The sequence below is a fragment of the Engystomops pustulosus genome, chromosome 10 (genome assembly GCF_040894005.1).
Source record: "Engystomops pustulosus chromosome 10, aEngPut4.maternal, whole genome shotgun sequence".
Taxonomy (NCBI): domain Eukaryota; kingdom Metazoa; phylum Chordata; class Amphibia; order Anura; family Leptodactylidae; genus Engystomops; species Engystomops pustulosus.
In genome coordinates this window covers 13,563,391-13,590,239 of record NC_092420.1, presented here as the reverse complement: position 1 = coordinate 13,590,239, position 26,849 = coordinate 13,563,391, and the positions used below count along the sequence as shown (strand labels likewise).

The following is a 26,849-nucleotide window of genomic DNA, read 5'->3' as shown; positions in this document are numbered from 1 at the left end:
CTATCAAATATATCCACAGATACATAAAACTCCACATAAATATATATGTCAGTTATAGAATTTTAGCGACAGTCATAAAAAATAAAATTACGGTATACACACAAAAAAAAAAACGCCAAATAAAAAAAATGTGTTTATAAACAAAAAGGCAAATAAATAATAGTAATTGAAATAATGAAAAGAGAGTAAAAATACATTAAAAGAGATCATAAAAACACAAAGCGAATGAAATATGGAAAAAATAACAAGAAGAATCAAAATGATACATAATGAGAGATAATTAAAATGCAAAGCGAATAAAAATACTAAATAAATAATAATAATAATCAAAATAATGAGTTGAGATATGAGATCATGTAAATGCAAATTCATTAAAAATGGTGGTTATTCAGAAAAAAAGGAAGGAAAAATAATCAAAATGTGAAAGCGGGGAAAAAATTGATTTAAAAAATTACAAAGTTGTATCAGCAAATGCAAAACAAAAAAAAAAAAAATAACATAAAAATAGAAAAAAATCCAAATGGCTAACAAAAATTATAATTGAAAAATAAAAAATAGCAACAAAAAATAAATGAAAATAATAAAATAAAATAGGAGATATCCACATGCTTAAAAAAAATAAAAATTCTAAATAAAAAAAAGCAAAAAAATAAAAATAGCAACCCAAAACAATGGAAAATAAAAAAATAACATGAAAATAGAAAAAAAAAATCGAAATGGCGTAAAATAAATAAATGAATAAATAAATTAAACAAATACAAAAAAATCAAAATACTTAAAAATAAATAAAGCAAGTAATCATGTAAACAACATAAAAATGCAAAACTATTGAAAAAATCTCATAACATGACAAAATACAAAAAATGGCGAGAAAATAAATTTGAAAAAAATGGAAAATGTCTGGTGCGATGGGATGTTTGCTGACACAAGCTTTACCAATACAACAACCGCCAGGCCTCATATCTCTTTATTGGATCGCTCCGGCCTTTCATAAGTCTATGGACACCCAATATCACTCCATATTACTCGTATATGGAAAAGACCCAAACACTGTCAGATACCCAGAGGTGTGAGAAGCTGAAATGCAGCCAGTTGATTAAATTGTTAAAAATTACCTTATATAGAAGTTCCCCGACCCGAAATATTTTTTCTATTGTGCATTATTTCTTCGAGGCGGAGGCGGATTTACAGCCCTGGACAGTAAATGAGCCATTATTTTCATTCTAAAGTTTCAATGAGATTAAGGATGATCAAATACTTATAAGTGGGGCTTAAAATACCCAGAGGGCTCCCGAAATGAAGGGTCATTTATAACCATATTATACGTGCGAGCGCCATGTAATGCAGAAACACATTTAGATAACAGCATCTCGGGGAGATTCGCTTTGTTACGAGCTCTCAACAAACTTACAATTTTAAATACCAGCCATAATTCTGATCCGTTCTGCATTTTAGTAAGTTTACTGCGCGTGCATGATTGTGCCGACGGAAAGCGTACACAGTCGCCAATTTAAAGATTCAAGGCTGAGCAATTTGTTAGCTTCTTCCTCCCGGCACTTACAATTACCGCTATTATTTAGGTGTCAATAAAACGCGTCGCTACACTCCTGTTTATGTGTAAATAAGTTACAAGCCGAGTGTAAAATACAGAAGATGCGTCTCGGGAGTAAAGATGGAATCCTATTACGGAACTAGGGGCGGGCGGCAAGGCACACAGTAGTTAATTTTATGGAAGTGATGGCGGCTGTGACCAAAAAAATTATTTGCTTCTTAACAAATTGGGATAAAATTGGATGTCTGCAGCCACCACTAGGGGGAGCTCATGTATACAAAGTAATAGAACTTCCACTGAACTCATTGCAGGGGCATATATTGTAGCTGCTGGGTCACAATGCACAATGAAGCAGCTGTAGACCTCATCTGAGCCACTTAATGCTGGATCCTAAAGGTTCGACCCCTACAGATGGTTATAAGTTGTACATGATGGACCTGCGTCCTTTTCCAACCTTATCTACTATGAAACTTTGTGATGTTGATGATATATCCAATGGACAGTCTGATAGTATTGTGATCCCCTTAAAGAAAACAAGTCAATGGGGCTCATTTACTAAGGGTCCGCAGAGCGCATTTTCATCAGGTTTCCCGACGATTGCCATGTTGCGACGCATTTAACAGGGGTTTTTGGCGCACGTGATCGGGTTTTGGCGCATCGGCACCGGCACCGCACCGCAACACAAATTGGGGGGCGGGCCGTCGGACAATCCGACGATTCGGACAACGCGCGGGTTTTAACATCGCAAATTGTGTCACAAGACATCCACTCACATACATTGGGAAGAAGAAGGTTAACTCCGGCGGACCTGAGCGGGGAAGCGACACATGCAGAATCTCGGCGCACGATGTTGGTGAATTGCGCCGGACTTCATCTTCGTCCGACCGTCCGGAACGGGGATCGTGACAGGACCGGGTAAGTAAATGTGCCCCAATAGGTTTGGAGCTTGGCTACACTATACATAGGGGGTCATTTACTAAGGGCCCGATTCGCGTTTTCCCGACGTGTTACCCGAATATTTCCGATTTGCGCTGATTTCCCCTGTATTGCCCCGGGATTTTGGCGCACGCGATTGGATTGAAGCGCATCGGCGCCGGCATGCACACGACGGAAATCGGGGGGCGTGGCCGAGTGAAAACCCGACGGATTCAGAAAAACCGCCACATTTAAAAAAAGAAATGTGTCGCTTGGGAAGCGCTTACCTTCACTTGGTCCGGCCCGGTGAACTTCAGCGCGTTCAGGTGCTTTTCAGCGCAGCAGCGCCACCTGGTGGACGGCGGGGAACTACCTTGATGAATCCCGGCCGGACCAGAATCCAGCGCAGAGAGCGCGCCGCTGGATCGCGAACGGACCAGGTAAGTAAATCTGCCCCATAGTGTGTATGCGCCAAAATTCTCTGATCTTGGGAATGTGAGGCCAAGCACAGGTACGGTTAAAAAAAGGTTCAGGACCCCAGACCCAGCTACAAGAAGGCCGAATGACACTTTAGGGGCATCAAAACGACTGTCATGGTCCATTTAATGGACAGACCAGGTCAACCAAATGGAGACCAGGAGGCCGCACCGTGTCTTACAGGGGGAAGAAGGTTGAGAAAGGAGATGCCCTCTATGATATCCATATGTCATGATCAGGTCTAGGCATTTCCCTATACCACATTCCATGGAATTTCATGGGGCCACAGAGACCAGTAGGCCGCATCCAGTGGTTGGGTGCAAGTTCATCAATGAACCAAGAAGGAGCATGATGTAGACCCCATGTAGACTTCTTGGTACTGAAGAAGAAGAAACTAGACCAAAAAAGGGAGGAAAGCAGTATCGGGCATCATCACATGACACATAGAGGGTGGAGTTTAAATTTAGTGTAGTGCCAGGGCCCCGAAATGCAAAAACTGCCCCAGGCCTATGGACATAGATTAGGAGACAACCCCCCAGGATTACTAGAACGTTTCCTTAGCATGTTGTATTACATTTTCAAAACTAGAAGAAACCAGGGGGCACATACTTTTTCCCGGCACTGTCCATGCTATGCTTCTTTTGGACATGAAGATATAAAGATGACAAATTACACAATTTCCCAAAGTAACATTAAAAAAACTCCTAAATACACGATAACACCTGACCCGACACCACTCACGATCCGATATTATAATTCACCTTATTGTTACTGCAAAAAAAGAAGAAAAAAACTGCGACGTTACGACATAAAATTTATTGGAACCACTTAACAAATCAGTGTTCTCCAATAATGGCTCAGAAATTGTATTTTTATGTCACGGCTTGATCTGAACCGATGGTGAAATACGGGGGAATCAATGGAGAGCTCCCTGAACTCCTCCCCACCTGTCCGGAAAATTTACACTCTGAAAAAGCAAAAAAGAAAAATCAATAGCGATATTTAGAATATAAGAATAGTTTTTAATGCAAAGACGTAATGCTGGCGGGTGAGACAATGCTTTACATAAAGGGTGGGACTTATTTGTCCTCTTTGCCCTTCACTCAGGACTTGTGGTCCTCTTCATTGAGGAACAACTGTCCAACATGACTTGGGGACCTGCCCATCAGAATCTGAGGAACCGTTGGACTGTCCATCATTACTTGAAGACCTTTCCTTGAGGACCAACTGTCCAATTGTCCATCATCGTCTGCAGGAACTGTCGATCAGGACTTGAAAACCTGGCCTTGAGGACTAGCTTTGCATCAGGATCTGAGGAGCTGTTCAACTGTTCATAATTCCTTAAGGACCAACTGTCAAACTGTACATCAAGATCTGAGGAACTGTTCAACTGTCCATCAAGACTTGGGGAGCTCTCAAACAAAATCCGAGGAACTGTTCAACTGGCCATCATGACATGGGGAGATCTCCATTAAGATCCGAGGAACTGTTCAACTGTCCATCATCAATTTGGGAGACCTCCATCAAGATCTGAGGAACTGTTCAACTCTCCATCATGACTTGGGGAGATTTCCATCAAGATCTGAGGAACTGTTCAATTGTCCATCATGACTTGGTGAGATCTCCATCAAGATCTGAGGAACTGTTCAACTGTCCATCATGACTTGGTGAGATCTCCATCAAGATCTGAGGAACTGTTCAACTCTCCATCATGACTTGGTGAGATCTCCATCAAGATCTGAGGAACTGTTCAACTGTCCATCGTGAATTGGGGAGATCTCCATCAAGATCCGAAGAACTGTTCAACTGTCCATCATGACTTGGGGAGATCTCCATCAAGATCCGAAGAACTGTTCAACTGTCCATCATGACTTGGGGAAATTTCCATCAAAATCCGAGGAACATGATGACACTAGGGCTTTACCCACAACCCCTTGCAGTGCGTAACCATTACTATGGACAAGGAATGTGTGTCCACTCTCATTCTAACAACAAAAATATAAAATTTTTGGCTTTGTCTGGATAAATTTGTTTTCGTTAATAGGTCAATGTAATTCGGGCTTCATGATAAACATCAGGCAATTTACGGAGCCTGTCAGTAATCCGGACGCATGACATTAGCGCGGCCTGTGAGGCAGGGATCTACAAATGACATTTCTCGTTTTCGGTAATGCATGACAACAGCAGCACTTATCACGCCGCCTCAGTCTGATATCAATATTTTCTGCTTGTTTTCCCTCTCCGTGCTCCGTCCCCTGTTGATATTCCCTGTATATCGCCATTAGCTCTAGGATGTAAATGAGGGGAGGAAAAATTCTGACAATTATGGGTCCATTCACTGCATATAGAGTAACGAATCTTCCCAATATTATCACTAACAAACCCATTCATTATTCCCCCCATACAGTACATAAATAATACCGCCATACTGTGCACAATAAATAACCCCAGTGCTATATGAAAACACTGTATATGTTTGTACAGAGGGGTATTCCCACTTTATAATCTGATGGAGACACCCAAAGATCCCCTGCCCCCTACAGACCCCAGAACAGCCAAACCAGATGCTCTGGATGCTGCCATGTTGAGGAATCTTATAAGATTTATCACCATAACGCTAGAGACATGACAGATCATACATAGATAGATAGATAGATATGAGATAGATAGATAGATATGAGATAGATAGATAGATATGAGATAGATAGATAGATATGAGATAGACAGATAGATAGATATGAGATAGATAGATAGATAGATATGAGATAGATAGGAGATAGATAGATAGATAGATAGATAGATAGATAGATAGATAGATAGATATGAGATAGATAGATAGATAGATAGATATGAGATAGATAGATAGATAGATAGATAGATAGATATGAGATAGATAGATATGAGATAGATAGATAGATATGAGATAGATATGAGATAGATAGATATGAGATAGATAGATAGATAGATAGATAGATAGATAGATAGATATGAGATAGATAGATAGATAGATAGATAGATAGATAGATATGAGATAGATAGATAGATAGATAGATAGATAGATAGATATGAGATAGATAGATAGATAGATATGAGATAGATAGATAGATAGATAGATAGATAGATATGAGATAGATAGATAGATAGATATGAGATAGATAGATATGAGATAGATAGATATGAGATAGATAGATAGATATGAGATAGATAGATATGAGATAGATAGATAGATATGAGATAGATAGATAGATAGATATGAGATAGATAGATAGATAGATAGATAGATAGATAGATAGATATGAGATAGATAGATATGAGATAGATAGATATGATATAGATAGATAGATATGAGATAAATAGATAGATAGATAGATATGAGATAGATAGATAGATATGAGATAGATAGATAGATAGATAGATAGATAGATAGATATGAGATAGATAGATATGATATAGATAGATAGATAGATAGATAGATAGATAGATAGATAGATAGATAGATATGAGATAGATAGATAGATAGATAGATATGAGATAGATAGATAGATAGATAGATAGATAGATATGAGATAGATAGATAGATAGATAGATATGAGATAGATAGATAGATATGAGATAGATAGATATGAGATAGATAGATAGATATGAGATAGATAGATATGAGATAGATAGATAGATAGATATGAGATAGATAGATAGATAGATAGATAGATAGATAGATAGATAGATATGAGATAGATAGATATGAGATAGATAGATATGAGATAGATAGATAGATATGAGATAAATAGATAGATAGATAGATATGAGATAGATAGATAGATATGAGATAAATAGATAGATAGATAGATATGAGATAGATAGATAGATATGAGATAGATAGATAGATAGATAGATATGAGATAGATAGATATGATATAGATAGATAGATAGATATGAGATAGATAGATAGATAGATATGAGATAGATAGATAGATAGATAGATAGATAGATAGATATGAGATAGATAGATAGATAGATAGATAGATAGATAGATATGAGATAGATAGATATGAGATAGATAGATAGATAGATAGATAGATATGAGATAGATAGATATGATATAGATAGATAGATAGATAGATAGATAGATAGATAGATAGATAGATAGATATGAGATAGATAGATAGATAGATATGAGATAGATAGATAGATAGATAGATAGATAGATAGATAGATAGATAGATAGATATGAGATAGATAGATAGATATGAGATAGATAGATATGAGATAGATAGATAGATATGAGATAGATAGATATGAGATAGATAGATAGATAGATATGAGATAGATAGATAGATAGATAGATAGATAGATAGATAGATAGATAGATAGATAGATAGATAGATAGATATGAGATAGATAGATATGAGATAGATAGATATGAGATAGATAGATAGATATGAGATAAATAGATAGATAGATAGATATGAGATAGATAGATAGATAGATAGATATGAGATAGATAGATAGATATGAGATAAATAGATAGATAGATAGATATGAGATAGATAGATAGATATGAGATAGATAGATAGATAGATAGATATGAGATAGATAGATATGATATAGATAGATAGATAGATATGAGATAGATAGATAGATAGATATGAGATAGATAGATAGATAGATAGATAGATATGAGATAGATAGATAGATAGATAGATAGATAGATAGATAGATATGAGATAGATAGATATGAGATAGATAGATATGAGATAGATAGATAGATATGAGATAGATAGATATGAGATAGATAGATAGATAGATAGATAGATAGATATGAGATAGATAGATAGATAGATAGATAGATATGAGATAGATAGATAGATATGAGATAGATAGATATGAGATAGATAGATATGAGATAGATAGATATGAGATAGATATGAGATAGATAGATATGAGATAGATAGATAGATAGATATGAGATAGATAGATATGAGATAGATAGATAGATAGATAGATAGATAGATAGATAGATAGATAGATAGATAGATAGATATGAGATAGATAGATAGATAGATAGATAGATAGATAGACTATGTTAGGACTATAGTAAGTTGCACTAGTAGGACAAGTATCTCCTGATTATCTGGAGGACAATGCCAAGTGGCCCCTTAGACTAGAAGTTCCTCCTCATCTCGAGTAGTGAGCACTTCCACTAAACTTGTCTCTTAGTGTTACCACAGAACTCATCACAAGGATGTAATTGAAACCTTGAGGTCCATGAAAATAGATCAGTCCTGAAGCCTCCTGCTTTCACTCAAGAGTACTTAAGCCGGCATGTAGATGAGCGGCGGCTCCTCCAGCAGCTGTAATTCCACAGTAATTCTCCGCACCACCTGCAGCTCTGGATTCAATAAAACCTGCTCAGCGGAGACTCCAGCGTTACACAGCGCAGAGTGTGGCCCACTAGATCTTTTCTACATTAAGCGGACCCTTTCGGAGGGGTGGCGGGGGGCAGGGGGGGAGAGCTGAGCGTGGTAAACGGTAATCAATGCACCTAATCAATGCGCTAAGCCTCTGCTCACACCACGGCTGCGGAGATACAGACGAGGTATACATGTCAGAAATACTAGAGAAAGAATTTTATAAAGATTCCAAAAAATTTGATACCAAACAAACATGTGCCCACCAGCCTCTCTAGTCACTGTCCTACTTCTCCTACATGAGAAATCTTTTAAACTAAACAACTTAGATAGAATGAGTCTCAGTTACATAGTTTATAAAGGCTGAAAAAAGACACTTGTCCATCAAGTTCAACCAAGGAATGGAAGAGACTGGATGACAAAGGGATTTAGGGGAAACATTGAAGCTCTCTGCTGCCCCTGCTGTGCTCTGCTCCTGAGCTCGGCTATTCCAAAGATTGACAGTTCTCATAGTATAAATGATTAAACCTTGTTTTCTCCAGACGGAGACAGTGCCCCCTTGTCTTTTGATTTGATTTAACCTGAAATAACTTTCCACCTTATATTTGTACGGACCATTCATATATTTATATAAATTAATCCTGTCCCCTTTTAGTTGTAACTTTTCCAGACTAAATAAATCTAGTTGTTTTAATCTTTGATCCATACCCCTTATCATTTTTGTGGCTCCTTGTTGATCCCACTCCAAATCCAGGGCATCCTTTTTATGGACCGGTGCCCAGAACTGGATGGCATATTCCAGGTGAGGCCAAACCAATGCCTTGTAAATATTACATCCCTATCACGAGAGTCCATACCACTTTTCATACATGACATGATCCTACTAGCTTTAGAGGCAGCTGACTGACATTGCATGTTGCTAGTTAATCTATAATCTACTATTACACCCAGGTCTTTCTCAACAATGGACTCTCCCAGATTTACTCCCCCAAGGACAAATGTTATCTATGGATTATTAGCCCCCAGGTGCATAACCTTACATTTATACATTACACAGACACGGTGTTATTAAATCCTACCTCTAAATCATTAATAAATAAATAAATTGTAATGGGCCAAGCACAGAACCCTGGGGTCCACCAACATATAACTGGTGACCATTCTGAGAAGGAATCATTGACTACAACTCTCTTCAGCCATAATTGTCCTTCCTCCTCTCTGCTCCTTTCCTGACAAGCAGGGCAAGAACCTCATTTTATTGGCTGCCCTTCAATTAATGAAGAATTGGATGAAAGGAGAGTGACTGAGCATGTGTGTCCACCAGCCATCAGCTCATTTGGCGGACGTGCACATTGATATACACTCTGCACACAAGGTGGCGCCGTGTTATATAAATAAAGGTCATAACTTTTCACTGGATGATTTTTTTAACAATATATAGATGGAAGACATTCTTTATTATGAACAATACACCGAATATGAGAGTAAACCCCCTTTAAGTTACAAGATTATTTGAAGAAGTAATGCCAAAACCTCAGCCTGGTTATCAGTAGTAATATAACTATGGCAGAACCAGAACTTTTCGACTTACCAGCTTCACTGTGGGACATCACACCCCGTCACTCATCGTGCCTCACAAATCAGAAGTTCTGATCATCACCGTACTGGATGATCATCGACAAGTATTGACAGAAGCTGCAACACAAACATAAGAGGAACAGATCAAAATTAGCCGAAATAGTCACCTGAAAAGACGGCCCGTGCCATGTGGAGACAGTCATAGACCGTAAATAGTGTGAAAATTCCAAGACCGAGCCCAATAAACACTAATATACCATAAAGAAACAGAAAAAACTGTTGTCCCTTCTCCACTTTAAGACACTTATAAGGAATAGAGTGGGTTATCGATTTCATAACCTGATGTATCAAAAATTGATAGGTCATTAGATCCAGTCAACATACCTGGTCCCTTTGTTATACTTTGGGTGCCTTTAAGGTTTGCAGAGCCCCCCATTTTGCATAGCTGATACGCACAAAAGCTATTGTAAGTCAAAGACATGCCCCTACATTGTACAGACAGTGGGGGGGGGGGGGGCAGGGGGTGTCTGTGATAAAGTAGAAGTCCCAAGTCTCTGACCATAACTGATCTCAAGATGATCCAAAAAAAAATAAGACTCAAAAACAGTGTTCACAGAAGAACTGAGACTTTCAAACTGCCACCAGACAAAGCAGGGAGTGGGACTAAAAAAATGAATACAATGAGGTCAAGACTCAATAAGGTCAAATACTGGCCACAAAAGGGGACAAACTCAACATTACTGGACACAACAGGGGAGGGACTCAACATTACTGTCCACAACAGGGAGGGACTCAACATTACTGGTCACAACAGGGGAGGGACTCAACATTACTGGCCACAACAGGGAGGGACTCAACATTACTGGCCACAACAGGGAGGGACTCAACATTACTGGCCACAACAGGGAGGGACTCAACATTACTGGCCACAACAGGGAGGGACTCAACATTACTGGCCACAACAGGGAGGGACTCAACATTACTGGCCACAACAGGGGGAAGACTCAACATTACTGACCACAACAGGGGTGAGAATCAACATTACTGGCCACAACAGGGAGGGACTCATCATTACTGGCCACAACAGGGGGGAGACTCAACATTACTGGCCACAACAGGGAGGGACTCAACATTACTGGCCACAACAGGGAGGGACTCAACATTACTGACCACAACAGGGAGGAGACTCAACATTACTGACCACAACAGGGGGGAGACTCAACATTACTGGTCACAACAGGAGAGGAACTCAACATTACTCGCCACAACAGGGAAGGGACTCAACATTACTGGCCACAACAGGGAGGGACTCATCATTACTGGCCACAACAGGGTGGAGACTCAACATTACTGGCCACAACAGGAGACAGACTCAACATTACTGGTCACAACAGGAGAGGAACTCAACATTACTCGCCACAACAGGGAAGGGACTCAACATTACTGGCCACAACAGGGGGAAGACTCAACATTACTGACCACAACAGGGGTGAGAATCAACATTACTGGCCACAACAGGGAGGGACTCATCATTACTGGCCACAACAGGGAGGGACTCAACATTACTGGCCACAACAGGGAGGGACTCAACATTACTGACCACAACAGGGAGGAGACTCAACATTACTGACCACAACAGGGGGGAGAATCAACATTACTGGCCACAACAGGGAGGGACTCATCATTACTGGCCACAACAGGGGGGAGACTCAACATTACTGGCCACAACAGGAGACAGACTCAACATTACTGGTCACAACAGGAGAGGAACTCAACATTACTCGCCACAACAGGGAAGGGACTCATCATTACTGGCCACAACAGGGGGGAGACTCAACATTACTGGCCACAACAGGGAGGGACTCATCATTACTGGCCACAACAGGGGGGAGACTCAAGATTACTGGCCACAACAGGGAGGAGACTCAACATTACTGGCCACAACAGGGAGGAGACTCAACATTACTGGCCACAACAGGGAGGAGACTCAACATTACTCGGAACAACAGGAGACGGACTCAACATTACTGGTCACAACAGGAGAGGAACTCAACATTACTCGCCACAACAGGGAAGGGACTCAACATTACTGGTCACAACATGAGGCAGACTCAACATTACTGGCCACAACAGGGGAGGGACTCAACATTACTGGCCACAACAAGAGACAAGCTAAAGATTACTGGCCACAACAGGGGAGGGACTCAACATTACTTGCCACAACAGGAGACAGACTGAACATTACTGGCCACAACAGGGATGAGACTCAACATTACTGACCACAACAATGGACAGAATCAATATTACTGGTCACAACAGGAGGAGTCTCAACATTACTGGTCACAACAGGAGACAGACTCAACATTACTGGCCTCAACAGGGGAGAGACTCAACATTACTGGCCACAACAGGGGAGGGACTCAACATTACTGTCCACAACAGGGGAGGGACTCAACATTACTGACCACAACAATGGACAGAATCAACATTACTGACCACAACAATGGACAGAATCAACATTACTGACCACAACAGGGGGGATAGGGACTCAACATTACTGACCACAACAATGGACAGAATCAACATTACTGGCCACAACATAGGGGAGTCTCAACATAGCTGGTCACAATAGACTCTACATCACTAGTCATAACAGAGGAGGAACTAAAAATACAGGCCACAACAGGGGTTGGGACTGAACATTAATGATCATAACTGGATGGAACTAAAAAATACCAATCATGTCTGTGAAAAAAGAAAAAAAAAACTTTAAAAAAAAACAAAAAAAATCGACCTTAACAAGGGTGGCCACAAGTGTGGGACAAAAGATACAAAACAATATAGGAGGAAACTCAGGGGGTCCCTTAATTCTGTAGTTTTACACACACAAAACTAAACTTTCATGGTTCTGTAACAAATATATAGGCCAATATGGTAGAATACTGGCCAGGGCGCATATATTATGAGGGGGGGGGGTGCAACCATGAAGCCCTTGGATGCTGGATGGCACCATAGAGGAAGCCATGTTTGTACCTGGCAATAAGGGGTGACTATTGACCCATATCCATAAGGTTGGGTAGGGTAACGGTCAAGCGGTCTTCATCTTTCATTATGTAGCCCCAGTCTACGGGATAACAAACACTACCGGCCCCACATTAATTCAGTATAAATTGCTTTGAATTCACCTAGTGAAGCACTGAGCGCGCTCCGTATGCTCGTGTTGACTCGATTTCATTACGCCGACGATCTCAATAGAAGAGAAAAACACGGAAGGTGATTTGTGAGCTGTTGCGGCCCCGTCATTAGCCGCTTCTAATCTGAGGACGCGGCGGATGATGTATCAAGTCTCCCTAGTAATAATCTTGTCCCGGCGATAAGCAACGCGTCGGCTACAAAACATCTGATGTAAACAACGCGGATACTAAATAAGGACACCGTCTCATCAGCAAAGACAAAACAGGCCAGTCTGTTATGGCAAGCAATTAGACAGGCGAAGGGAAGCAACTCAGCCGCTGCGGGAACTCATCCAGCCGGAGGACAGGAGAAAATAACACAACTCACAGGGAAGACAAGTTAGAAAAGCTCCTTAAAGGGTAAGCAGACCTCTTAAAGGGAGTCCATCAACTACCAAATCACCCAAAAAGTGGAACCACCATCATGTAGGGCATTTTATAAGCTTTCCAGAAATACCTTTCCTGTTTCCTAGTGATCCTTCTTTCCAGAGAAAAAAACTAGTTTTTGTATTTATGTAAATGAGCATCTCAGTGCACCTAGGGCGGGGCAGTGGCTGCCGGTGCTCCTGTGTTGAGTTTTCCTGAGCCTTCCGAATGTTGTGATATGAAGGAGCCGTTCTGTGGCACGCTGGATGCACGGAATGCCTAAAAGAAGAAAATCGCCCCGCCCCCTGTGCACTGAGAAACTAATTTGCATAAAGATAAAAACTGAATTTTCTCTCAAATGATGGATCGGTGGGGAACAATAAATATATACTTGAAAAGCTTAAAGCCATATGCTATACAGGAACAGTCCCTTTAAGTATTATTACTCCAAAGCCCATGGAATAATTGATAAAAATAACAGTGAAAGTAATTGAAATATAATCTCTTACCATTTTGTGCTCTTGTGCTAACTTATGTGTCTCCATGGCATGAGAAACTGAAGTAATATGTGAGGAGGAGTAAAGCTTACCAAACACATTAAAATAATGGGGCAGATTTACTTACCTGGTCCAGTCGCGTTCTCGCAACGCGTTGTCCAACGTGGATTCGGGTCTGCCGCGATACACTAAGCACGTGCGCCCGATATCCTGCAGGTGTCACTACTGCGCTGAGGTCCGCTGGAGTTCACCTTCTTCTTCCTGGTGCATGTAAGTGCTGATTTTGCGACACAAATAGTTTTTAAAATTCCGCGGTTTTTCCAAATCCGTTGGGTTGTCCCCCCCGATTTCTGTCACGTGAAAGCCGGCGCTGATGCGCCACAATCCGGTCACGTGCGCCAAAATCCTGGGGCTATTCGGTGCAAATCGGAAATATTCAGGAAAACTTAAAAAAACATATAACTTCCTGAAAAGAGAATTCCTGAGGGAGATGTAAGGAGCTGGCCGAGTCACACACATCCACTATCTGTCTCTCACTTCCTCCTCACCCATCCCTCAGGAATTTTCTTCATCCTCACAATGGAATTGTGCAGCTTTTCCCTGCAGGGGGAAGTAAACAAATCATTATACGTCTATGGTGGAATATTGGCAGACGATCCCTATGTACTAGTCTCATACCCGCAGCATGTTGGTAGCAGTAAGACCTGTCAATCAGGAACAGGGAGACGGGGCAATACAGGCAACCACGAATATGCAGGACTCACTTACTGTGATTGGACTCTTTTTTGATTGGACTGATTTTTTTAACATTGCATCCATGAAAAGGAACCATATGAGGATAAGCGCAATATTTTTTCATCATTAATTCCAGATTTGCTCATTAGTGTCAGTAAAAATCTCTAAAACACAACAATAACCACCAGCGTAAACCAAAGACTAAAAACTTTCCAACTCATGAATGGGTTAAACCAATACTAAAGACAAGAGGGGGGTACGAGGCACCGAGAACCTCAGGCCTGAATAATTCCCTTAGGAGAAGTAAACATTCTGTTTTCTGTTACAATGTATCAGTGCACTTGAGCTTTCGCATGATGTACAGCAATGGGGTGAGAGAAGGCAACTGGGGCAGAAAGACGAGGCAGAGCGACGCTGCGAGTGATTTATTACGGGTATGCAAATTGGGCGTCCGGATTAGCATGCGGTGACATCGCCGCGCGGTAAATAATTAGCTATGTGTTTGTGTACCCGCTCTGTGTAGTCAAGTGCTCCAGTTGTTTATCATCTCCAGCAACACGCGCTCCATCTGCTGCTATATGTGGACGCAATCTTTGGACTCTTCACAAGGCGACTGACCGCAACTTAACTGTTTGCTTGCTGTAATTAGTATGTGCTCAGAGATCACATTGTGATGGGTATTAAAATAAGGCAGTGGGAAGAAGGGCAGGAGGAGAGGAGCAGATTGTACATAGTGTCCTATCTTCAGGCAGCATGTTATAGAGCAGGGGGAGTTGAGCAGATTGTACATAGTGCCCTATCTGCAGGCAGCATGTTATAGAGCAGGAGGAGCTGAGCAGATTGTACATAGTGTCCTATCTTCAGGCAGCATGTTATAGAGCAGGGGGAGCTGAGCAGATTGTACATAGTGTCCTATCTGCAGGCAGCATGTTATAGAGCAGGAGGAGCTGAGCAGATTGTACATAGTGTCCTATCTGCAGGCAGGATGTTATAGAGCAGGAGGAGCTGAGCAGATTGTACATAGTGTCCTATCTGCAGGCAGCATGTTATAGAGCAGGAGGAGCTGAGCAGATTGTACTTAGTGTCCTATCTGCAGGCAGCATGTTATAGAGCAGGAAGAACTGAGTAGATTGTACATAGTGTCCTATCTGCAGGCAGCATGTTATAGAACAAGAGGAGCTGAGAAGATTGTATAAAATGTCTTATCTGCAGGCAGCATGTAATAGCGCATGAGGAGCTGAGTAGATTGTACATAGTGTCCTATCTGCAGGCAGCATGTTATAGAGAAGGAGGAGTGGAGCAGATTGTACATAGTGTCCTATCTGCGGGCAGCATGTTATAGAGCAGGAGGAGCGGAGCAGATTGTACATAGTGTCCTATCTGCAGGCAGCATGTTATAGAGCAGGAAGAGCTGAGTAGATTGTACATAGTGTCCTATCTGCAGGCAGCATGTTATAGAGCAGGAGGAGCTGAGCAGATAGTACATAGTGTCCTATCTGCAGGCAGCATGTTATAAAGCAGGAGGAGCTGAGCAGATTGTATATAGTGTCCTTTCTGCAGGTAGCGTGTTATAGAGCGGGCAGAGCTAAGAAGATTTTACATAGTGTCCTATCTGGAGGCAGCATGTTATAGAGAAGGAGTAGCTGAGCAGATTGTACACAATGTTGCAGGCAGCTTGTCATAGAGCAGGAGGAGCTGAGCAGATTATACATTTTGGGGCACATTTACTTACCCGGTCCCTGCGCGATCCCCGATCTCGACTGTCAGGCGAGGATGTCAGCGATGAACAGTGATTCATTAAGATCGTGCGCCCGATATCCTGCATGTGTCGCATACCTGCTCAGGTCTGCCGGAGTTCACCTTCTTCTTCCCGGTGCATGTACGTGCATGGCTTGCGACACAAATTTAAATGTTAGATCCCGTGCGTAGTCCGAGTCCGCCGGATCGTCCAACGGACCACTCCCGAATTGTGTGTAAAAGCCGGTTCGCGTTTGCTACACAATCCGATCGCGTGCGACACAATCCCCGGAGGGATCCCCGAAAAGTCTGGAAACCCCACGAAAATAAAGCCGCGGGACACTTCGTAAATAAGCCCCATTGACCTATATGCAGGCAGCATGTTATAGAGCAGGAGGAGCTGAGCAGATTGTACATAAGGGCACATTCAATAAGGGTCCGTCGGACGCATTTTCGTCAGGTTTCCCAACTTTTTTCCGTTTTGCCCTGAAGTGCCCCGTTTTTTTGGCGCATGCGATTGGATTGTGGCGCATCGGCGCCGGCATGCATGCAACACAAATCGGGGTCGTGTACGTCAGACAACCTGACTGATTCGGACAAACCGCAGAATTGAAAAACCAAATTGTGTCGCAAGATCAGCACTTACATGCACCGGGAAGAAGAAGGTGAACTCCAGCCGACCTCAGCATGGAAGCGACACATGCAGTAAATTGGACGCACGATCTTAGTGAATAACGGCAGCTCCAAATCCTCATTGGACATAACGGATCAGCGGCGTCAACGGTAAGGGTAAGTAAATGTGCCCCATAGTGTCCTATCTGCAGACAGCATGTTATAGAGCAGGAGGAGCTGTGCAGATTGTACATAGTGTCCTATCTGCAGGCAGCATGTTATAGTGCAGGAGGAGCTGAGCAGATTGTACATAGTGCCCTATCTGCAGGCAGCATGTTATAGAGCAGGAGGAGCTAAGCAGATTGTACATAGTGTCCTATCTGCAGGCAGCATGTTATAGAGCAGGAGGAGCTGAGCAGATTGTACTTAGTGTCCTATCTGCAGGCAGCATGTTATAGAGCAGGAGGAGCTGAGCAGAGTGTACATAGTGTCCTATCTGCAGGCAGCATGTTATAGAGCAGGAGGAGCTGAGCAGATTGTACATAGTGTCCTATCTGCAGGCAGCATGTTATAGAGCAGGAGGAGCTAAGCAGATTGTACATAGTGTCCTATCTGCAGGCAGCATGTTATAGAGCAGGAGGAGCTGAGCAGATTGTACTTAGTGTCCTATCTGCAGGCAGCATGTTATAGAGCAGGAGGAGCTGAGCAGAGTGTACATAGTGTCCTATCTGCAGGCAGCATGTTATAGAGCAGGAGGAGCTGAGTCGATTGTACATAGTGTCCTATCTGCAGAGAGGACACTTTGTAAAATCTTATCAGTTACCCTTCTTTATAAGAGAGAGGACACTATGTACAATTTGCTCAGTTGCGCTGCCCTGTGAGCCGCAGGAAACGTTCCATCAGCGGAGGGATCTACATGTGTTCAGCATTTTCCATTTATCTAAATCAGATGCCGATGATCCTGGGAGCGGCGCGGGGAGCCTGCACTTATCACACCGTGTTCCTGGACAATAACGTGTTTAGGTTCGGATGCCAGCGATCGCACTTGCTCCGTGTTGTCTGTCTGTGTAGCCACGCGAGGCCCCCGCCGCTCAGCAATCGCTGGGGGAATATCATTACAAACACCTTCTCCTCACAAACAGCCGCTCTCTGATTTCCAAGTTTTCATCTCGCCCGTTATACACATCTCCCCTCGGCGTTTATTTCCGCGGTAGAAGAAAAATAATATATAAAGTCTCCGGGGAGAAGGGAAGAAGCAGCTGCCGGATCCCCGAGGACGGAGAACAACAATCAACATGTTTATTCTCTGCAAACCTGTAAACGGAGGCCATAGAAGACGAGAGAAATCCTTCCACAATGGGGCTCATTTACTAAGGGTCCGAATGCCGCACTTTCGTCGGGTTTCCTGAAGATTTCCGTTTTGTGCCGAATTGCCCTGGGATTTTGGCGCACGCGATCGGATTTTGGTGCATCGGAGCCGGCTTGCACATGAAAGAAATCGGGGGGGCCTGGCCGTTGGACAACCCGACGGATTTGGACAAGCCACGGAATTTAAAAGAGGATTAGTGTCGCAAGATCAGCACTCACATGCAAAAGGAAGAAGCAGGTGAACTCCGGCGGACCTCGGCGCAGCAGCGACACCTGCAGGAACTTGGACGCACGATCTTAGTGAATCGAAACGGGCCCGAATCCTCGCCGGACAAAGCACCGCGGGATCGCGACTCGAGCGGGTAAGTAAACCTGCCCCAATGTGCAGACAACATCCCAGGATTCCCACATATTTAAAGGAATCTACTACAAGGACGGGGCCGTGACAAGACACAACTGGGCCCCCATTCTACTGGTACCACCATAACTACTAATGACCTTCCTTCATAACACTAGTGGCCCAACCTGCCTCTCCGTATCTTCTTGTTCCGCTGTTTTTCTCCATGCCAGGCCCCCTCTGCCGGCCCTTAGGGTGCACACAAGGTGCCCTGAATTTAAAGGTAATAAAGACAGGAATTGGATATCATGGGGGTCCAATCCCATCGATCAGCAGCTGAATGTTGTTGGGTGCCTGGTGGTCTGCTTGCATCTCAATTCCCTGCGATGCGATGTAATACCAAGTACAACCACAATCCTATATATGGCAGTATACTCAGTAGGAAGAAAAATGGCTGACCACTTGGAAATCCCTTTTAAGAATGTAACCCCTCAGTAACACCTGCTGGTAAAGGGTTAAGAGTCCTGCTCACATCACTTGTATCTGCCACTAAGGCATTGTACCTTAATTAAAGCCATTAAAGCCGTTCTTCTGAGATGCAAATGATGAGTCAAATTCCAAAGAGAAGAGTCAGGTTTTCTCCAGGCTTCTAGTGAACTCCGCCTCCTTTTTTTGATTGGCAGCTCAGTCTCTCTTCAAATCTTAGCCTATACAGACAGGAAGTCCTCTCCCTGCCCACTTCCTGTCCTTACCAGAATGCTGTCCCTCTCACTGCATGGTGAATTCAGCAGAGAGCACTGTGAGGGAAACTGCAGATCTTCTTAACATTTCAAGCGATGGGCGGGCCCAAACACCAGTGGGTGGGGCCAACATGACAAAATATGAGTTTCGCAAACGATATTACTGGTGGGCGGTGGCAGATATAAGCGGAGCGACTCTGCAATGCCCAGTGGGAGTTAGTAAGGTTTATTGTGCCTGTTCTTGATGACAGGTTCCCTCTAAATGATCCCTGTAATTCTATCCCTGGCCAATCCCTACTAACTGCTGATAAAATCCCATGTTTTTGGCCTCTCAAAGACAATTTTCCTAACCATGTTGTTGTCAAAACCAAAAAATACACTTAGTCACGTCTCCATGCGCTCCCAGAGACATGACCAAAAAAAATGACATCATCTCAGGAACCCAAGACCCAAGTAGAGACCTGCCACTAAATCCCGGACCGCATGGATCCCGGGACACCTGTAATGGGGAAAAAATGTACTTGGTTTCCTCTTAACGCTCCTTGAGATGTAACATATGGGTCTAAAGTTCTAAAAACAATCATTACCGGTACTTGAATTCCAAGACTCACAAATATTTTTAATTTGTATTGCATGAGGACTTGTTTTTTGCTGGAATATCTGTATTTTTGACTGCAAATAAAATTCTCCCTGGTTCTGTGTCTTAAGAAAGTCATACAACTGAATTCAAGGGCAGCATGGTGGCTCAGTGGTTAGCACTACAGCCTTGCAGCGCTGGGGTCCTGGTTTTAAGTTCCATCCAGGTCAACATCTGCAAAGAGTTTGTATGTTCTCTCCGTGTTTGCGTGGGTTTCCTCTGGGTCCTCCGGTTTCCTCCCACACTCCAAAACATACTGGTAGGTTGATTAGATTGTGAGCCCCATAGGGACAGGGACTGATTTGGGAAGTTCTGTGCAGCGCTGTGTAATCTGTGTGCGCTATATAAATAAAGGAATACATGAGATGTAAGAATAGTGGATGGGAGCCCCTTTATTTAGCCGGTACCTCCGATGACCTCTGCTGACACACAGGCAAAGTTTCTTTAAGAGATTAGAGTCTAACACCCAAATACTCTGCACCTTCCCAGTCCCATTAACACCCTATCAAGGGAACATGACAGAAATCTTTAATTTCGACTTAAGGTTTTCCAGGTGCTAAAAGATTGCAAGAACTCGCAAGAAGCAGATCATGTCAAAATACACGATGCTAAACATTGCCGTACAGATTTCTAACATATTACTTTATTTTCTCCATCTGTCCTCAGCTACAAGAGTCTGACTTACTGAAATGTCAGAAATTTTACAGAGGAAGGTGGAAAAAAAACTATTTTAAAGTTTCACTAAAAGGGGATGTACAAAGTTCATTTATTAACATCACTGTATAATAATTACCATGTTCTATGTGCATTATACCCCAGAGCTGCACTCAATATTCTGCTGCTGGTGCAGTCACTGTGTACATACATGACATTACTTATCCTGTACTGATCCTGAGTTACATCCTGTATTATACCCCAGAGCTGCACTCACTATTCTGCTGCTGGTGCAGTCACTGTGTACATACATGACATTACTTATCCTGTACTGATCCTGAGTTACATCCTGTAAATCTTTTATTTTATATAAAAATGAAAAACATTACAACAATAAACATAAATGAAGCCATAACTTCTGGCAAAATAATTACAACAAATATAATCGAAAATAAACTTACAAAACCTCCTGGCCCAGCCACACACACTCACCACATACTCAGCATGAGAACAACCAAAACCCTCACACAGTCCCACCACCTAATTTTTTTTTTTTTTTTAATAATTTTTTTTTTTTTTTTTTTTTTTTTTTTATATATATATATATTTTTTTCCCATAAATAACTAAAGAATACACAGCAAAAAAAAGACATAAAACAGGAAATAAAAACATTAAATATAACTAACTAAATCCCACGCCCATCACCCTCCCCCCAGACACTGGTCTAACGTCCAAAGTTTGCGCTATATAGTCCAGACCAGTGCCCAGGATCGTATAGTCCAAATCCCGTCCACCCCCCTCCCAACCTAACACCCTAACACCAACACCCCAAAACCAACCAGCCTATATACACAAGAACTATAACTACATATAACTATAAATAAATACACACTGTACACAAGATACAAACACATTAAACAAATCAACATAACAAAACCAAACCACATAAAGCCCAGGTTCGGCGCCTGCAAGCCCCACATCACTACACGCTCAGATACAAAACAAAAATCTACTGTGCAGCATCAGCCCCAACACCAGGAGTGGAGATGACAGACTAAGGGACACTAAAGGAGAACCCCCTCCAAAGGAGAGAGGCCCTCCCCGTGCCCCGCCTCTCATACTCCAGAGAGCGCACCTTCACCAGGTCACCCAGAATGTTCCTAACCACCTCATCCACCGGGAGGATTTTACGCTGCGTCGATACTAAACACCGTGCGTTCCACGTGTGGTACCTGACCACTAGACTGACTAGGAATAACGTGCAGCGGTCCCGGCCACCCAGGCCTCTGAATGCTCCATAGGCCCACTCCGCATAGGAGAGACCGGCCAACCCGGGCCAATGGATGGAAGCGCCCACCCGGTTGTACACCTCTGTGTTAAAGGGGCACTGAAGCAGGAAGTGGTCCATGCTCTCCAGCAGGCCACCGCACTCCTCCCGGGGACAACCCCTTTCCTCAGAGCTCCTACACTTCAGATTGTCCCTCACACACAGCTTTCCATGGAAGCAGCGCCAAGTCAAGTCCCAAAACTTCAAGGGGATCCTGATGGAATTCAAAAGACCTAAACCCACCCCCAGATCCCGACTTGGGCAATCCCTGAGGGCCAGAGGCTTCTGGAAATGGGTCAACAGAACCCTTTTGTCAAGGACTTTCCTTGACATGGTCCTGATCTCCCACATTCCCAGACCCCACCGGCGAATCACCTTCAGAACCGGGGTAGCATAAGCCGGAAGATGCCCATGCGGTGTACGAAGATCCTTCACTCGCCCTCCTGTCTCCCATTCCTGGAAGAAAGGCCTAAACCATCCCCTACAGGAGTATACCCACGGAGGAGCCCTCTCTTTCCAGAGGTTTGCGATATTGATCTTAAGAAAGGTATTCACTAGGAACACCACAGGGTTGACCATACACAACCCTCCTTGTCTCCTCGTGCGGTAAGTAACCTCCCTCTTGATTAGGTTCAGCCTATTCCCCCATAACAGCTGGAAGAACAGACTGTAGACCCGAGTCCAGAGGGGTTCTGGCAACATGCACACACTGCCCAGATATATCAGCAATGGGAGCAGGTAAGTTTTAATCAAGTTCACCCTTTCCCTGAGGGTCAAAGACCAACCCTTCCACTGGTCCACCTTCTGGGCGGCGATCTTAAGCCTGCCATCCCAGTTTTGCATGGGGTAATCCCCCTGGCCAAATTCGATGCCGAGAACTTTGGCAGAATCTTGGGGCCCTGGAAGAGTGTCCGGGAGATCAAACCCTGGATCCCCCTCTCCCAGCCAGAGACTCTCACACTTATCCCGGTTGATCTTGGACCCAGAAGCCTCTGAGTAGCGGTCAACCTCTGACATCACCCATTGCGCCTCCCCTCTCGAGGACACAAAAACGGTGACATCATCGGCATACGCTACCACCCTTAGAGTGGCTTCCGGTGCCGCCTGGTCCATCCCGACTCCCACCAACGGCCCACGATCAACCCTCCTAAGGAATGGGTCAATCGCGAACACGTATAAAAGTGGGCTCAGAGGACAACCCTGGCGAACACCAGACCCAACCTCAAAAGAGCGGCCAATCCAACCGTTCACAAGCGGGAAACTCTCTGCCCCTGTGTACAAAACCTTAAGCCAATTGACAAACTCCCCCGGCAGGCCATACCTCAGAAGGACAGACCAGAGGTACTCGTGGTTAACCCGATCAAACGCTTTTGCCTGATCCAAGGACAGCAAGTACCCCTTCCAGTTACCAGCCCTGCCCTGCTCCACTGCCTCCCGAACACAAAGCACAGCACTAAATGTACTGCGGCCTGGAACAGAGCAGTGCTGGGTCCCCGAAAGGAGCCGGGGCGCAAACTGCACCAGCCGATTAAACAGCACCTTTGCCAAAACCTTTCTGTCCGTATTGAGAAGCGCTATGGGACGCCAGTTCTCAATACGAGATCGGTCCTTACCCTTTGACAGAATGATCAGGGCAGACCTCCTCATTGACTTCGGCAGAGCGCCCGAGGAAAGACACTCATTGAATACCTCAGTCAAGAGGGGAACCAAGGCGTCCTTAAAGGTTTTATAAAACTCAGATGTTAAGCCATCCGGACCTGGCGATTTCTTGAGGGCGAGCCCTTCAATCGCCAGGCTGACTTCCTCTTCCCTGATCATCTCTGTCAAAACATCAAGAGAGGGGTCTACTCCTGGCTCAGGGACAGTTTCTGCCAGGAAAGCCGACATCACATCCCGATCTAGATCCTTCCTGCCCAAGAGGTGCGAGTAGAAGGATCTGACGACCTCCAGAATCCCTGATCTGGACCTTTTCAGGGATCCCGTACTGTCAACCAGTCCTGTGACAACTTTACCATTCACTGACATCTTGCAGTTTCTGTAAGGGTCGGGCGAGCGGTATTTCCCGTAATCCCTCTCAAAAACCAAAGATGCGTGTCTATCGTACTGACACCTCTTCAGCAAGGATTTCACTCTGGAGATGTCCTCACGACTACCTCCAGTCGAGACGAGATGCTCGAGTCTCCTCCTCAGGCCCTGATACAGGCGGTACCTGTCCAGGCTCCTGAGGCTCGAGAGCTGGCGGAAGAATCTCGCCACCCTTTTCTTGAGCATCTCCCACCACTCTGACTTACTGCTACAAAGGCCCAGCAAAGGTACCTGGCTCTGAAGAAAGTCCTCAAAGGATTGTCTTATCTCTGCTTCTTCCAGGAGAGACGAATTGAGCTTCCAGTAGCCTCTTCCCATCCGGGGGGTCTCTGTAACATTCAGAGAAAACAAAATTAAACAGTGGTCGGAGAACTCCACCTCAACAACGGACACTGCTGAAGAAATGGCTTCCTCCTTTAAATAAAACCTGTCTATTCTAGACCTGCAGCTACCCCTATAATAGGTGAACCCCGCGTGGCCTGGGGTGTGCCGGATGTGGACATCCACCAGGCGAGCCTCACTGGCTATGCTATTAAGAGCGACGCTATCATAAGTCAGCTTGTCTCTGGAACCTCCCCTATCCTGGGACCTCGTGACAGCATTGAAGTCCCCTCCAAAGACCACCTGCCGACTTGTAAAAAGGTAGGGCTTGATCCTCATAAAGAGACACTTCCTGTCCCACTTGGACTGGGGACCATAGATGTTAATAAGACGAAGTTCTTGTCCCTTCATGAGGACATCCAGGATCAGGCACCTCCCCATTTCTAACTCAATAACTCGTCGGCATTCTACCGGTGCGGTAAAAAGGACCGCCACTCCGCTATACGGCTCGGCCGCAAGAGACCAATAGGAAGGCCCGTGTCTCCATTCCCTCTTAGCTTTAAACACGGCCGCCAAATCTGGCAGCCTGGTCTCCTGCAAAAATAAAATGTCGGCTTCAACGCGGCCGAGAAAATCAAAGGCCGCAAATCTAGCCGCATCAGACTTAATGCTGGCGACATTAATGGACGCCAGCGTCAACGGAGTGGGTGCCGCCATCATGAGTGATTGAGTTAGACGGCTTTTTTCTTACTACCTCCCTTCCCTCTACTGTCCTCTGAGGATGATCCCTTTTCCCTTTTCCCTTCAGAATTGGGGCAACTTCTTTTTAACGAAATTGAGGTGTCCATGTTATTACTGGCCCCCAAGGACCCACCCGGACCACCCTCTCCTTCGTCCTTGTCTCCTGACTCTGAGTCAGTCTCCCACTCTGAGGACCCAGCATCCCCAGAGGATAGAGACTCGGCGCCCCCTGCAGGCTGCTCCGCCGCCACCTCCAGAACCCCACCCTCAGCCCCTCCTTCCGAGGAGGCGATCTCATCGAGGGTGAGGAACCGGTTGGAAAGCTCAACCAGAGGGGAGGAAGTTTTCCCTTCCTTAGGTACCTTAGATACGCCGCGCTTTTTCTTTTTCTGCTTGCGCTTATTTTCTAGCCAAATCCTGTTATCCTCATCCATACTCTCATAATGGGAGGACGTGGAGGACATGGCACCTTTCTCGCGCTCCATCCTCCTGACCTCCTCATCCAACTCATCATCCCTCAGGGCCTCAGTAGCATGATCAGCCTCTGAGGAAGGACCAAGGGTCACCCCAGCAACCTGAGGCTTCCCCAGTTCTCTCCCTTTTTGTCTGGCTTCAAGCCGCCTCAACTGAGAAGGTGACTTATTCTTACTTTTCTTCACAGGCCCCTCAGCTCCTCCACCTCTGCTGGTACCTTCCCCAGCAGAAGCAACCTCATGGCTCTCCTCCACTGGGGTCACAACCGCATTGGCAAAGGAGCGAGGACAACGGCTGAAAGGGTGACCGAGCTCACCACACAGGTTACACCTAATGTCCTTACAGGATGCAGCGAGATGACCTAGCCCACCACACAAAGCGCACTTCTGCACTTGGCAGCTGGCGCTAAAGTGTGTGGGGTCACCGCACCTGTGACAGACCTTCGGCTGCCCCTGGTAGAAAATCAGGATTCTGTCCCGTCCAAGAAAGGCTGAAGAAGGAATGTGGGCGACTGTGCCGCCTGAACACTTCAACTTCATCATGAAGGTCCAGGCTCCAGACCAAATGCCAAATTCATCGCGGTTTTTCTGAGGTACCTGTACAACCTCACCATAACGACTTAGCCAAGTCATGATGTCCATGCAAGAAAGTGACTCGTTACGGGTCAAAACGGTCACCTTCTTGACTGTGTTTTGGCGAGACACTGCTTGCACAGCAAAGTCTCGCCATGCGGGCTCGTTCTTTGCCAGCTCATAATTCGACCAGAAGAGCTCTAAGCCCTCCGGCCGAACAAAGCTGACATCGAACTCCGGAGTACCATAAGGATGTATCAGGGCAAAGATGTCACTAGCCCTGAAGTTCATCTTCAGGAGGAGCTCCACCACCCTTGACCTGGGTGGGCATGCGTCACTGCCCCTCCAGCGAAGACGAACCACATTCCTACGGGAAGCTCCGGGCCCGGTTGTGGGTAAAGACCATACAGTCTCTCCCCCCCTTTTCTCTTGGAAGGCTGCCAGGCCATGCCTGTCTGTCCAGAAGGACAGATCAACATCTC

General features: G+C 44.3%; 1 protein-coding gene across 12 annotated transcripts in view; it reads right to left on the bottom strand.

The window, feature by feature from the left end:
* Positions 1-26,849, bottom strand: part of FOXP1 (forkhead box P1) — a 601,095-nt gene that overhangs the window by 509,514 nt on the left and 64,732 nt on the right. For all 12 annotated transcript variants that reach the window (XM_072128406.1, XM_072128404.1, XM_072128405.1 and 9 more), the window contains exon 3: positions 9,944-10,047. The gene's annotated coding sequence lies outside the window, so the exon portion shown is untranslated. The remainder of the gene's footprint in view (positions 1-9,943; positions 10,048-26,849) is intronic.